We start from the raw sequence: 14,398 nt of genomic DNA on the forward strand, positions 1-14,398 counted from the left end.
ATTTGTGGCACCTGCCTGGTGTTTTTTACATGAGTAGAATGTGTCCTTGTATTAAGGTAAAGGTAAAGGGACCCCTGACCATTAGGTCCAGTCGTGGCCAACTCTGGGGGTGCAGCGCTCATCTCACTTTATTGGCCGTGGGAGCCTGCGTAGCTTCCGGGTCATGTGGCCAGAATGACTAAGCCGCTTCTGGTGAACCAGAGCAGTGCATGGAAACGCCATTTACCTTCCCGCCGGAGTGGTACCTATTTATCTACTTGCATTTTGACGTGCTTTCGAACTGCTAGGTTGGCAGGAGCAGGGACCGAGCAACAGGAGCTCACCCCATCGCAGGGATTTGAACCGCAACCTTCTGACTGGCAAGTCCTAGGCTCTGTGGTTTAACCCACAGCGCCACCTGCGTCCCTGTCCTTGTATTATCTCTGGGTAATTTGTGGGCCATAGGAATTCATTTCCCCCAAAAAATATAGTCCAGCCCCCGACAAGGTCTGAGGGACAGTGGACTGGCCCCCTGCTGAAAAAGTTTGCTGACCCCTGTCCTAACACAAAAGTCCATGGAAGCGGGGGGGGGGGATACAGAGTTATAGCAGTTTGGAAAGCGTAAGGGCTAACAACAAGATGTGCAAACACCATCAAGCAAACCAGGATGACTACCAGATAATAACCACCCCATAAACAAACCTGATTGAATGCTCAATGAAGAATGGACACCCCATAAGCTTTGTGCAAGCAAATCAGGATGAATGCTGAATTAAAAAGGTCTGGATGAGTAGAGTTCCCTTGCAACCTTTTGGCTTTAGTAAACAGAGACTTTTCAAGTGAAATCTGTTTTCTAGCCTCAGACCAGGCTTGCTGTATCAGTAACTAAATCTGATTTCCCTGCACAGTCAACACCTCCATTGCTAATAGGATTGGTGATATGTGAATGTTTTTTGACGGCTGGAAAAGCATATATTGGACAGCACACTGAGAAAGAACAATTTCCTTCCAATAATACACTTTCCATTTGCGAGAAGCTGAATTCTTTCTTTCCCCCTTTTCAAGTTTTACAACTTCTTTGCAGAACGAATGGCTTTCCGCAGGACAACAGAACCACTCCAACCACCCTTTAAATGGTTGCAGAAACAATGCCATCTCCTTTCCTGGCAGCAGTAGCCAATCACACAAACAGATATTAATTTAATGTAACACCTAAGAGAAAACCAATGAGCAACCACCTTTAAAACAATAAATAAGGGGAGATGCTCCAACCATTGCAACATAATTCCCACTCTCCTCCTTTTCAGCTATCTTTCTTTGGCGATCACTTGTAGCTGAGTAAGATTGTTTTCCATAAACACAGTTTTAACAGTGAGTCCATAAGTGACTGGGGAGGCCAATTCTGGATCCACACATCCTTCCACAGTGGGGACATTGGTTTCCAGGCAGGAGCTGATCACGGTGTGGATTTGCCAAGCGTGCCTTCCTCCTAGCACGTTTCTCCCTTGCATCCTGAGTTCGAGTGCCTTCAAAGCCCATGACACCTTTGGTAAATGCTGTTTTCCAACTGGAGTGCTCACAGGCCAGTGTTTCCCATTTGTCAGTGTTAATACTACTTTTTTTTAGATTTGCCTTGAGACAGTCTTTAAACCTCTTTTGCTGACCACCAGCATTATGCTTTCCATTTTTAAGTTTGGAATAGAGTACCGAGGTGACCCGTCCTGAATCCCAAAATGGTTTTTGGCCTTCTAGGGGGACAGTGGGCATAATTTTCACCGCTTGACAGCTTCAAGAAAAATGCAGAGAGCAAAACCAACCCCTGTATATGGCGTTTATTGACCTGACTAAGGCTTTCAACACTGTAAATCGTAATGCCCTGTGGATTGTCCTTCTGAAAATTGGCTGCCCAGATAAATTTGCAAACATTTCCTGCTATATAGACAACTGGTGTGCTAAATGCACAAGACCAATGAGTAAGAAATCAAAGCACTTTGGGAAAGAAGTGCTCCAATTCTCTGTACTATACACAGCACTGAAATCTTCCCTAAAGCAGAAATTATCACCATCCTGTCACAATCACTCAACCCGATAATACACGCACAAAATGAAACTAAACTATATCTGGTATCTTATATTTGCATTAATTCATATCACAGTGCTAAATTAACGTTAAAAGGGATGTGTTAAATCTGATTCATGGTTATTTTTCATATTTGGGCTGTGTGTGTGTGTTATTCATCTGGCTTGTCAGTGCTGTAAACTGTCATTGACGTTTCACAATTTAGGTAATCAACCCCAAATCAGTTTAAATATGAGCTCCTGAAAGGAGTGTTAGTTTGGATCTGCTCCTATAAGTGATTTATGGGGGAGGGGGAGGGGGTAACGGAAACAAATAAGTAAGCTTTTGAATCAGTCACCCCAAAAAAACCCAATTGTTAGGTATGAATGAGTAATCAGGATAGAAACCCTGGGGTAATAGCTGTGGGTTTTTTCCTTGTAAATAAGCAAATAGACCAGGGGTCAGCAAGGTTTATCTTGCCTGGGCTGGATTGGTCCCACAGATATCCCTCCTTGGGCTGGATCGTGAGCGCCTGTTATTTTCAGCATCTGCACGTGCGCAGACGTGATATCTGGCACCGCAGAAGCGAGTCCCTGCTCCGTGCTGGTTTAGTTCAGGGGCGGCTCGGGGGCCAGTCAAACAACCTCCACAGGCTGCTTCCGGCCCATTGGCATTGGTTGCTGACCCCTGAACTAGACCCTTTAATAATAACATCTGCTTAGTGGGGAAGATTTGGAGAGGAGTAATGGTAAATCTTGAGTCCAGGTGTGGTTCTTGTTTTGACAAATAAAGCATTCACATTTAAAATTCACAAAAACAAGTAGCTTTATCCTTGTTGTAAGTCAGTTTGAGATTCATTCTTTCTTCGGGGAGGAAGTGACTAATACATTTAATAAAAGAAAAATAATAAACAATACTGCTTTAGTTTCAAATATAAAAACCCACTCCTTTAACGTCAAATATTGCAATTTTTATACTTCCCTTACCTTTTTTAGGCTACAGGAAGTAATGTAGAATAGATGGGGGGTTCCCCCAAAATGAACATTAAATTGAGCTGTTTACATACTCTAAATTTGCCTTTGGCAACAACATTTTTCATTCTGGTTTTCTACACTTACCTGACCTATCCTGTAGTAGGAGATACCTTCCATTCAATTTCGCATCCGTTTAATCATCTGGAGATGTTCTCAAAAACTGAAATTTATTTTATAAGGCTTCTGTTATCCGTATGCCAATTCTTCTCTCCATTTTAAAAAAAAGTTGCCTTCTTGGAAGAGGGAGTACTTGAATACTGTCTTGCACCATCGCTGACATCGTCACGAGCTCACTTGAGAAGCACCTCTGCATTTCCCATCTTCTGCTTTTTGTTTAGATTGGAACGTTTTAAGAAAGCTCTCTCTTGGCATTCTGAATGTGCTATTTCTTTTACTAGCTATTTCTATTTCTTTTACTAGCTAACCCACCCAGAGAGTTCACTGCTTATTGCGCTCTGAGCAATTGCTCCCTCTGGGTTCAAACATCACAGAATTAGAACAGATGAAGTATTGTCCTTCAGATTAAGTTATTTGTAGCCACTCCCCTCTGGAGGGTACAGGATGCAAAGTTTTCATCCTCCCTTGGCTTCCTTCCTTCTCTGTTTTCCATGGGAGAATTCTGAACAGTTGATCCCACTACTGCACAGTCATCCAGAGGGTGATAAACAGGGGAAATTCAAAACCCAGAAATGACAAGTGCATTAGTCACAGAAAACAAAACACAAGAACCAAAAGTCTCTCATATTGGTTGCATCTTTGCAATGACATCACTTAGGTACCATAACAAAGCCCAACATTCTTGTCTTTGTAGGCTGCAAAAAGTTCCCTAGAGTGCACTAACAAACACACAAGGTAATCGTGGTATATTTACTGCATCAGCTCACATTGGCTTGGGGGCTCTACTTGCTTTCTCATTTGCACAGAATTCTTGATGATATCAGGTGATCTCATAAACCACACGAATATCTCTTATACGCCACAACTAAATCAATAAGCAGCAGTAAAAAAAATTGCCAACTTCGGTTGCTAAGGCACCTACAACTGCTCCTAGATAACTTGCCCAGAGTTGCCCATGCATTTGGTAAGCTCATGATTTGATTACTGTAATTTGCTCCATTTGGGGCTACCCTTGGGGTTGGTCAGGAGGCCATCGCCAGTGCAGAACACAGTGGTGCATGCTCTGGTTATCTCCCGCTTGGACTACTGCAAAGCGCTCTATGTGGGGCGACCTTTGAAGGTGACTACAACTAATCCAGAATGCAGCAGCAAGACTGGTGACTGGGAGTGGCCGGCGAGACCACATAACACCGGTCCTGAAAGACCTACATTGGCTCCCAGTATGTTTCCAAGCACAATGCAAAGTGTTGGTGCTGACCTTTAAAGCCCTAAACGGCCTCGGCCCAGTATACCTGAAGGAGCGTCTCCACCACCATCGTTCAGCCCACATACTGAGGTCCTCCTCCAAGGGTCTTCTGCTGGTTCCCTCACTGTGAAAAGTGAGGTTACAGGAAACCAAGCAGAGGGTCTTCTTCATAGTGGTGCCCGCCCTGTGGAATGCCCTCCCATCAGATGTCAAGGAAATAAGCAACTACCTAACTTTTAGAAGACATCTGAAAGCAGCCCTGTATCGGGAAGGTTTTGATATCTGATGTTTTATTGTGTTTTTAATATTCTGTTGTGAAATGCCCAGAGTGGCTGGGGAAACCCAGCCAGATGGGCAGGGTATAAATATTGTTGTTGCTGTTGTTGTTGTTGTTGTTGTTACTCTAGGTTGCTACTTGAAAAACCACCTTATTCCTTATACACACAGACTACTAAGATCTGCAGAAGATCTGCCATCCCTCCCCCCTCACAATACTCTAGAAGCAATCATAGAACATCTTGTCCTTTACAGCTGTTTCTTAGGTGAGTGCGGGCTGGGCTGCCAGCATGTGCTCTCCAGCAGCGCTTTTTTTAAGTTTAGAAATAAAGAGGAGGAAATAAAGGAATCTGCAGACAACCTCTCAACACAGTTTGGAAGGTGGTGGTGGTTTTCAGTCTGGCCCTAGTTTTAGGAGCCGGACTAAATGTGAAGTGTTGGAAGTGTAGCAGTAATTTGTTGGGAATGCCCTGGAATTAAGGTATTATTGGGAGACATAAAGAACTTCAAGATTTAACTAGATGTGCAATTCTACTGAATTGTGTTATTTGGCAAGGGTGTTTAAAAGCTCAAAGTACTTGCCAAATAACTAAATGTATTCATTTAAAAATATTTGTATATTGCTTTTCAACCACAGCCACTACCAATGTAACGCATTGCAAGCAAATAGGTGCATTTTCGTACCACTGGGTTGGAAAATCTTTGCTTAAGGAATACCGAAATTTATTTGCAACAGGATCTTTTTATTGTACTTACCATGTATATTTTCCCCCTTATGGCCGCTCTCTGGTTTTATGCACAAGTTCCCAAAAGCCCATTATGGTATCTTTGAGAATGTGACACTTGTTTTTAAATGCATTTTAAAACACATAGTAAAATACATTTTTTAAAAGGCAATAGACCGTGGGTAAGCAGACTAAGGCCCGGATCCGGCCCAATTGCCTTCTAAATCTGGCTCACGGACGGTCCAGGAATCGGCGTGTTTTTTACATGAGTAGAATGTGTCCTTTTCTTTAAAATGCATCTCTGGGTTATTTGTGGGGCATAGGAATTTGTTCATATATTTTTTTCTTCAAAATATACTCTGGCCCCCCACAAGGTCTGAGAGACAGTGGACAGGTCCCCTGCTGAAAGAAGTTTGCTGACCCCTGCAATGGACTATTTCAGCAGTACCACAAAGGTGTCAGGATATAATGCCAGATATAATGTACCCAGACCGCTCTATAATGTCTAGATCATTAAGGATGAAGGAGAGAATGCCCTTGGACTACAGGGGCACAGAGCTGTAAGTGTGGTGACAATTAAGGCTAAATACTACAAGGGGTGGGGCAGGAGAGGGATATAAAACAAAACTGTCTTTTTAGTTTCATTTTCACTTTAGTTGCTGCCATAAAGCGCCTCTGCTTTTTGATGTGCTTTTGTGTGCACTTGTGTTTTTTGTAATCCAAGATCTCTAGACAGTAGAAGCGAAAATACAAAAGCCTGCAAGGACTGCTTTTTAAGGAATTTATTTCCTGCCGTTGTTGTTTAGTCGTGTCCAACTCTTCGTGACCCCATGGACCAGAGCATGCCAGGCACTCCTGTCTTCCACTGCCTCCCGCAGTTTGGTCAGACTCATGTTTGTAGCTTCAAGAACACTGTCCAACCATCTCGTCCTCTGTCGTCCCCTTCTCCTTGTGCCCTCAATCTTTCCCAACATCAGGGTTTTTTCCAGGGAGTCTTCTCTTCTCATGAGGTGGCCAAAGTATTGGAGCCTCAGCTTCAGGATCTGTCCTTCCAGTGAGCACTCAGGGCTGATTTCCTTCAGAATGGAGAGGTTTGATCTTCTTGCAGTCCATGGGACTCTCAAGAGTCTCCTCCAGCACCATAATTCAAAAGCATCCATTCTTTGGCAATCAGCCTTCTTTATGGTCCAGCTCTCACTTCCATACATCACTACTGGGAAAACCATAGCTTTTACTATATGGACCTTTGTTGGCAAGGTGATGTCTCTGCTTTTTAAGATGCTGTCTAGGTTTGTCATTGCCATGAAACACACATGGACAATGTTTGTTTATTTTATTAGAAATTCCGGGGCAATCTCCAAAACACAATGAAATAGAACCATAAAATATCCAACATCCACAGTAGATAGCTCTGTTGCTAAAGCATGAGACTCTTAACCGCTGGGTCGTGGGTTCAATCCCCACGTTGCGCAAAGGATTCCTACATTGCCAGGGGTTGAACTAGACAATGCCTTGTGGTCCCTTTCCAACTCTTCTATGCCAAAAAGACACATAGAAAGACTAGCAAATGCTTAAGTAGTCCGCTGGGCACCCATCAGATTTTTTTTTTCATATTACAACTCCCATCAACCCCAGCCAGTATAGCCAGTGGTCAGGGATGACAGCTGTAGTCTGACATCTGGAGCACGTCACATTGATGTGGCTTCAACGAGCATATAAAACAAGACCAACACCAGAATGGAGACCAAAAAATTGCCTAGTCCAACATCCTGTTTTCAAAGTGAGCGACCAGATGTCTATGGGATGGCAGCAACCAAGGCATAAGTACATCACTCTTCCACCCTCTGGAAGAAAAACAGTTGAGTATAAGCAGTGAGGGAGATGAAATAAACCCACTAGCATCAACTAACTCCCCAAAGCTGTTGCTATAACATCAGCTTTGGCCCTAAGTCGGGGAGTTACTGTGGGGGGGGGGAGCCGAAAGAGACAACAAAGAGGAATCTGCTGTTTTATGGGGCCATTAATGACAGCTATTATCACCAAATTTATTGAGTGGATTTGTACCCCCCCCTTTCCCCCCCTCCAGTCTTCAAAGCAGTACACCGTATTAATACAGTGCAATGAGCACAGGTAAAACAAAAAACAAAATAAAACCAGTGAACCAGGAGCAAAAGCCAACACCTTCACTTGTCTATCCCTTGACTCCTTCCCACAGGTCGGTTGCTTCCATATGGCCCTGCCATGTGAGAGTGGTCTGGCAAACAGGTGACGTTATGCCACAGGGTGGGTACTAGTCAGCTCGAAGCCATCCAATATCCAGGGTTTACAGGCAGCTGCTTATGCATTAAACATTGCAAGGGCCCATCCTCACACACACTTCATAAGCAACCTTCTTTAATGAGCCTTGTCTATCAGTGAGAGAAAAGGAGAGTCGCATAACTGACATGCCTTAAAATAGGCTGAACGGGTGGCAGGCTATTTTTACAGCACTTGCTTGTTTCTCTGGAAAATATTATAAAGCATATGCCTGCCATTTTGCTTTTTCTATAAATGAGCAGAACACTGCATAGCTGAAACAGGCTTCAGTTCCTCGGGATTTTATGTCTGTGCTCCGCAACATTTTTAAACCCACAGGCATAAATAGGATTCTCTAACTACAGACTCATTGAAATTCTATGACTGGGTACCTTAATGCAATTGCACTACTGGTTTGCTCAGCTCTTTTTAGAGGTTTGTATGCCACAACATTCCTATCTGCTTAAAAAGCAAGGACAAGATCTCCACCTCCAGTCCAGCTTCCTGCCTCTGTGCAGTTATCAGCCTAGATTTTGGCAGAAGACCTTGCCTAATCTCCTTCCTTCCTTCCTTCCTAATGTCTGTTCTCTTGCCTCCTCTCACATGATTAGCACATAACTGTTGTTGTTCAAGTAACATCAGACAACAATGTGCAGCAGAGGCATCTCTGGCACGCAAAACATCAATTTATTTCTCCATAAACTAGCAAGCTGAGAGCAGGTGACAAAAACAGCTCTGCATTCAATTCGTTGGATCCTATCAGGCTAATTTCATCCACTTCTGGGGTTGCCGGGTAATTTCCATTTTCATGTAAGAAGCGGAGGGGCATGCCTTGTTTTAGGATAACTACACACAGGATTTCAGACATGCTGGCTTCAAATGTAGGAACAAAGCAGTTAAGTTCGACTGGAGTCAACAGGCCTGCTTCTAAGTGAAGACTTTCATGGTTGCTTGTTGCAATAATCAGTGCAGCCCCACTTATTTTGTTTGTTGTTTTAATGCAGCAACTCTAGGCAAGGAAGATAAAGCTGAATTCCAGAACTAAGTAAAGACAGAATCTCCTACATCCCACACACTTGTTTTATCTTATAGAGTGTCATAAGCAAAAACCAGGAGGAATCAGCTTGGACCACTGCAGAGATACTGGCTTGTCCTCAGGAGTACACAAATAAATTGTCCCAGATGAAATGTGCACCAAGAATCGTAAAAAATGGAAAACAGAGTCACTCTGACCTCCCTGTTTGATAGCTGGAGCACACACATTACAAAGCTCAAACAAGCAATACCTCAAGGACCGCCTCTTTCCATATGAACTTACCGGGACCCTGAGATCATCTTCTGAGACCCTCCTTCGTGTGCCTCCTCCTCAAGAGGTCCGGAGGGTGGCAACACGAGAACGGGGCCTTCTCTGCAGTGGCTCCCCATCTGTGGAATGCTCTCCCCAGGGAAGTTCACCTGGCACCTTCAGTACACACCATTAGGCGTCAGGCAAAAACACTCCTTTTTAACCAGGCCTTTGGTTGATTTGATTTACAGTACAACTTATGCCCTTTTAAAATGTGTGGTGAGGGGGGTTATTGTGTTGTTTTTGTTTTGATTATGTATTTTGTGGTTTTATATCTTGATTTTATTCTATGAACCGCCCTGAGACCCCCGGGTATAGGGCGGTATATAAATGCAGGAAATAGTAATAGAAAGAACACTCCAGATTCAACCAGGTACCCATCACTAATAAAACAAACAGCCTTCCTGTCCTCACATATAATCTTGGGGGAGATGCTGGAATGTGCTTTTAAGGGCAATTTCAATTTACAAATGCAACTCATGCAGACAGAGGGCAACAGGAACTCCTCATTTTCACAGAATGAGCTCAGCTCAGGCAGGTTTCTTCGGCTCATAAAATCCATTTACTTCCCTGAAAACTATGCAAAAGAAACTATTCTCTTTCAGCATTCCCCACCCACCAGAACACATCAATCGCTTATTTACTGGCAACACTCAAGTGAGGGGTGTAAATACAGAGTACAGTTCCATATTGTTTGATGTTGTCTTAATCTTTACCTGCCTTCGTATCTTTTGATCTATTTTGTATAGATGTAAAACTTATGATTAAAAAAATCTACAAGGCAGAACCTTCACACGCCTGCTATTTATAGGAAGGCTGAAAATGAGCCAAACAATTATATTTTGCTGACATTCTTGGCTGGAATTGTTTATATCTGTGTGACTCAGAACTTTCAAAACGAGGTCATGCAGTAAAAGAGAAAATTCCAGTATGCATAGTAGAATACAGAGTGTAACAAAAAAGGAAGGGGGAATAAAATAAGTATGGGGAGAAGCCACAATGGCTAGCTGAAAAGCCACCCAGCCAACGTTAAGCAGTCTTCAGTCAAACAGATTTTATATGGCTTAACTTTGCTTTTTAAGGTGATTAACTTTGAATCATTGTATCCTCTGTTATTGGCTGCATCAAATCAGTGGCGTAGCGTGGGGGGTACAGGGGGGGCCGGCCGCACTGGGCACAACATCTGGGGGGGGGGCGCTCGGACTAAAATCCTCGGGTTAGGGGGTGCAAATTACTTGCCTTGCCCCGGGTGCTGACAACCCACACTACGCCACTGCATCAAATTCTCCATTACAGCCATGCCAAAACCAAAGGTTTGTACAGTATACTCACACAAAAATACACTCTTGCATCCAGGCATTGTCTCAATTACTCTAGCTAGGCAAAGCACTTCAGGAAGTTGCATTGCAGGTCCACGGAGGGGCATGGCTTTCGCAGAGCCGCAGGAGAAAGGGAGAAGCCTGGGTGGATGCATCCAGCCCCTCTGGGGCCTGAAGTCCTCCCCCTTGGCTCTCAAAGTACACTATAGGCCAGGAGCTGCTACTGTATTGCCTGTGGGCATCAGGGTACCCACCAGGACCTGCTACAAAGGCATCCACAAAAGCTTTCCACCAAATAAATCCCCCAAGCTGCGGTATTCCTATTGGCTTGCTCTGTCTTCCTGCTTGCTCTGCTCTGCTGCCATTTTAGGTTAACTGTAGCAAAAGTAAAGGGACCCCTGGGCATTAGGTCCAGTCGTGACCGACTCTGGGGTTGCGGCACTCATCTCGCTTTATTGGCCGAGGGAGCCGGCGTACAGCTTCCGGGTCATGTGGCCAGCATGACTAAGCCGCTTCTGGCGAACCAGAGCAGTGTACGGAAACTCCGTTTACCTTCCCACCGGAGCGGTAACTATTTATCTACTTGGACTTGGTGTGCTTTCGAACTGCTAGGTTGGCAGGAGCTGGGACCGACCAACGGGAGCTCACCCCATCATGGGGATTCGAACCGCCGACCTTGCGATCGGCAAGTCCTGGGCTCTGTGGTTTAACCCACAGCGCCACCCACGTCCCTAGGAGGGTAAATATACCCTCTTTAAAATGATTGGATGAAAGGATTTGACACCCTCTTATGTTTGAAATAGAGCCTGGCTCTAGCACGGTGGTGTAGCAATGCCCAGTGGCGTAGCATGGGGTAGGCTATGGGGGCTGTGGCCCTGGGCACATTTTTTCAAGGAGGGGAGTGACCAGGCTCCCTCATTGGAGCCTGGATCTGCCGCATGAGGGAGCTGCGGCCCAAGCCAGACCCAGGAGTGGAGGGAGGCTGCCGTGGGTGTTTATAATTGTTTATAAACTTCCAATGAATCTCAGAATTTTAAGCCTCATGAAATACTGGTTTAGAAGATATATGTCCCCTCTTCTCTTTTAGAAAAAATATATTGAAAGAGTATCAACAAAAGTGAGTTCATTATTGTTTTCTTTCAGTTAAGTTTTGTACAAATCTATGCTTGTCGTATCTTACATTTACCATATTGCAGGCAGCTATACACATGTATAACACCTTGGGATCTCGGAGTGAGGCTTAAGTCTCTGGCGGTCCTTCAGAAGGTCTTTTCTCTCTCTGCGGCAATTAATAGCTAATATAAGCTGGTGTTATAGATTGGGGCTGGTATATATTCGGGCCTGACCCTGTTTATTAATTTCGGTGCTGGTTTTTAAACACTGTGGTGAACTGGAAATCGTGAGTGGTTTTAATATCGCATTTTAGAACTACACGCATGTTGCAAAGTGCTTTGTCAAGAACGTTCTGAAAAGGAAATAATAAATCCATTATATAAATGGATTTATATAAATAAATTTATAAATTATATAAATGGATATAAACACAAACACAAGCTTCACCACTGCACCCATGATCTCTCCTACCTTCGTGACACAGCGTTGCTTTTCACAGGTGAAACACATGAAGAGCCATTAAAATGGAAGCCTCCTCTCAGAGGATTACCTGAAACGCTGCAAACAATCCTTCTTGTAAATGTGTAAAATCCTTTTTTTGTTGAAGCTTGAGATGGCTTGCATCAAAATCTTAAATCATATCGTATACACGGTCACATCACAAACTATTTTCCTCCAAGTTACATCATGCGTAAGACTGCAAAGTTCAAAAGTCCCCCTTACAGACACAGCCAGGGCCATTAATTATACATATGGCTAGATCACAACATCCAGATTCCCATCACTGCTACAGCTGCCTGCAGTGACATTAATGTTTTCCCCTGCCCTTTTACTTTATGTAAAAGCTACACTCAGCTACACTGAGCACATGATACTTACTAAACACAGAAAAGTAAGCATTTGCAAAATTCAGCTGTTTGTCATACAGCGCACTACCCTTTACAATGTTCAGTTGTTGTTTATGTCGGAGCAGGTTTTTGTGTTACCTGGATTTGCTGGCACAAATTTCGGGAGTCGTAGTCCCCTTGATCAAATGTGTACATGTATACACACACTTGGGGTGAGGTGGGTTATGTGTGTGTATAGATGGTGACAGCAGCCACGAAATTAAAAGACGCCTGTTTCTTGGGAGAAAAGTAATGACAAACCTAGACAGCATCTTAAAAAGCAGAGACATAACCTTGCCAACAAAGGTCCATATAGTAAAAGCTATGGTTTTCCCAGTAGTGATATATGGAAGTGAGAGCTGGACCATAAAGAAGGCTGATCGCCGAAGAATTTATGCTTTTGAATTATGGTGCTGGAGGAGACTCTTGAGACTGCAAGATCAAACCTCTCCATTCTTAAGGAAATCAGCCCTGAGTGCTCACTGGAAGGACAGATCCTGAAGCTGAGGCTCCAATACTTTGGCCACCTGAGGAGAAGAGAAGACTCCCTGGAAAAGACCCTGATGTTGGGAAAGATTGAGGGTGCAAGGAGAAGGGGACGACAGAGGATGAAATGGTTGGACAGTGTTCTCGAAGCTACCAGCATGAGTTTGACCAAACTGCGGGAGGCAGTGGAAGACAGAAGTGCCTGGCATGCTCTGGTCCATGGGGTCACGAAGAGTCGGACACGACTAAACGACTAAACAACAACAACATATATGTACACATTTGATCAAGGGGACTACGACTCCTGAAATCGTAGGCCATAATACATGTGTCCCAAGCCTCTTTGCTGGAAATTTGGAAAAATAATAATACACATTATTGGAAATAATAGAATACAAACATAATGGCACATTTCCTCTGTAGAAGACTTCTGATCCAGCAGAGGAATCTCACTCATGAAAAGGGGGAGGCAGGAGGTTCCCCCTTTTTCTCTCCCCTCCCTTTTTTTTTTGAGGGTTTCAGGACTAATTAGAACAGGATGGGATATGGTGCTCCGGGCTGCAGAAGAGAAGGGAAAGTCGATGAAAATAACCTCTCCTTCCACCCTTTCCCATCACAGGGAGCATTCTGAGTAAAAATGTTCAGTGGATGCTACCACCAGTAGCAGCAAACTTTGGATTCAACCCTACAGATGTTATCTACCACCCATAGTCCAAAAATTCACATTGTACAACACTTTTATTCCCATGCATTATTTTGTTCTTCCTATTATCTTACAGGATATAAAGGGAAAATGCTAACTGTTTGACAACCTGCTGTTACTATTTCTATTGCTTTGTGGTTTAGGACAAAAATACTTAAAACACACACGCGCGCACACACACACACACACACAAATGACCTCATATAGAAGTTAGCTATTATGATGCTTGATCTCCAATTTCCTATTATATCTATTTAAATTATTTTATTATTTCAAAGAACCCTACAAAGTATGAACTTTTTGCTTGCATTCACGTTAAAACATATTTTAATAAATGCTATTATGAATTACTTTTAAAATGGAACTTCCTTAGGGGAAACAATACACTAAATGGGGGAGGGTTTTGTTCACTTTAATTTTAAAAAAGTAGAAATTGATTTTAGTTGCCAAAGAAATCTGTGTAGAAAGCAGACAGCACTAAAGATCACATTATTGGATCTGTAGATTCCCAGAATTATGAAAACATGGAATTTATTTTATTTTATTTTGTGCATAACTTAGGTTATAGCATGACTACACATTGCAACTTCTGGTGATTAAGGGCAGGTTTTTTGCTTTTTAAAGTTCTCCTCCAGAAGATAAATATTTTTCCTTTATTTCCATATTCTATATGGAGCACATCACAGAAAAGAAAGATATAAAATAGAAATCCCAAGACTGGCAATTAGACAAAAAGATCCTAAATCAACTGCACCACTGTTTTCATTCTTAAAAACCTGAATTTTTACAATTCCCCAAGCTGCTTCACAGACAT

General features: G+C 43.2%; 1 protein-coding gene across 4 annotated transcripts in view; it reads right to left on the reverse strand.

Annotated features, from left to right (window-relative positions):
- The window catches only part of HECW2 (HECT, C2 and WW domain containing E3 ubiquitin protein ligase 2), a 194,730-nt gene that overhangs the window by 99,915 nt on the left and 80,417 nt on the right, over positions 1-14,398 (reverse strand). For 2 of the 4 annotated variants that reach the window (XM_081902140.1, XM_081902141.1), the window contains exon 1: positions 3,157-3,557. The exons of the other annotated variants lie outside the window; for them this stretch is intronic. The gene's annotated coding sequence lies outside the window, so the exon portion shown is untranslated. Of the gene's footprint in view, positions 1-3,156; positions 3,558-14,398 lie in introns of those variants that run through there. 4 annotated transcript variants of the gene reach the window in all.

Source organism: Podarcis melisellensis (genome assembly GCF_964234715.1).
Source record: "Podarcis melisellensis genome assembly, chromosome: 1".
Taxonomy (NCBI): Eukaryota; Metazoa; Chordata; class Lepidosauria; order Squamata; family Lacertidae; genus Podarcis; species Podarcis melisellensis.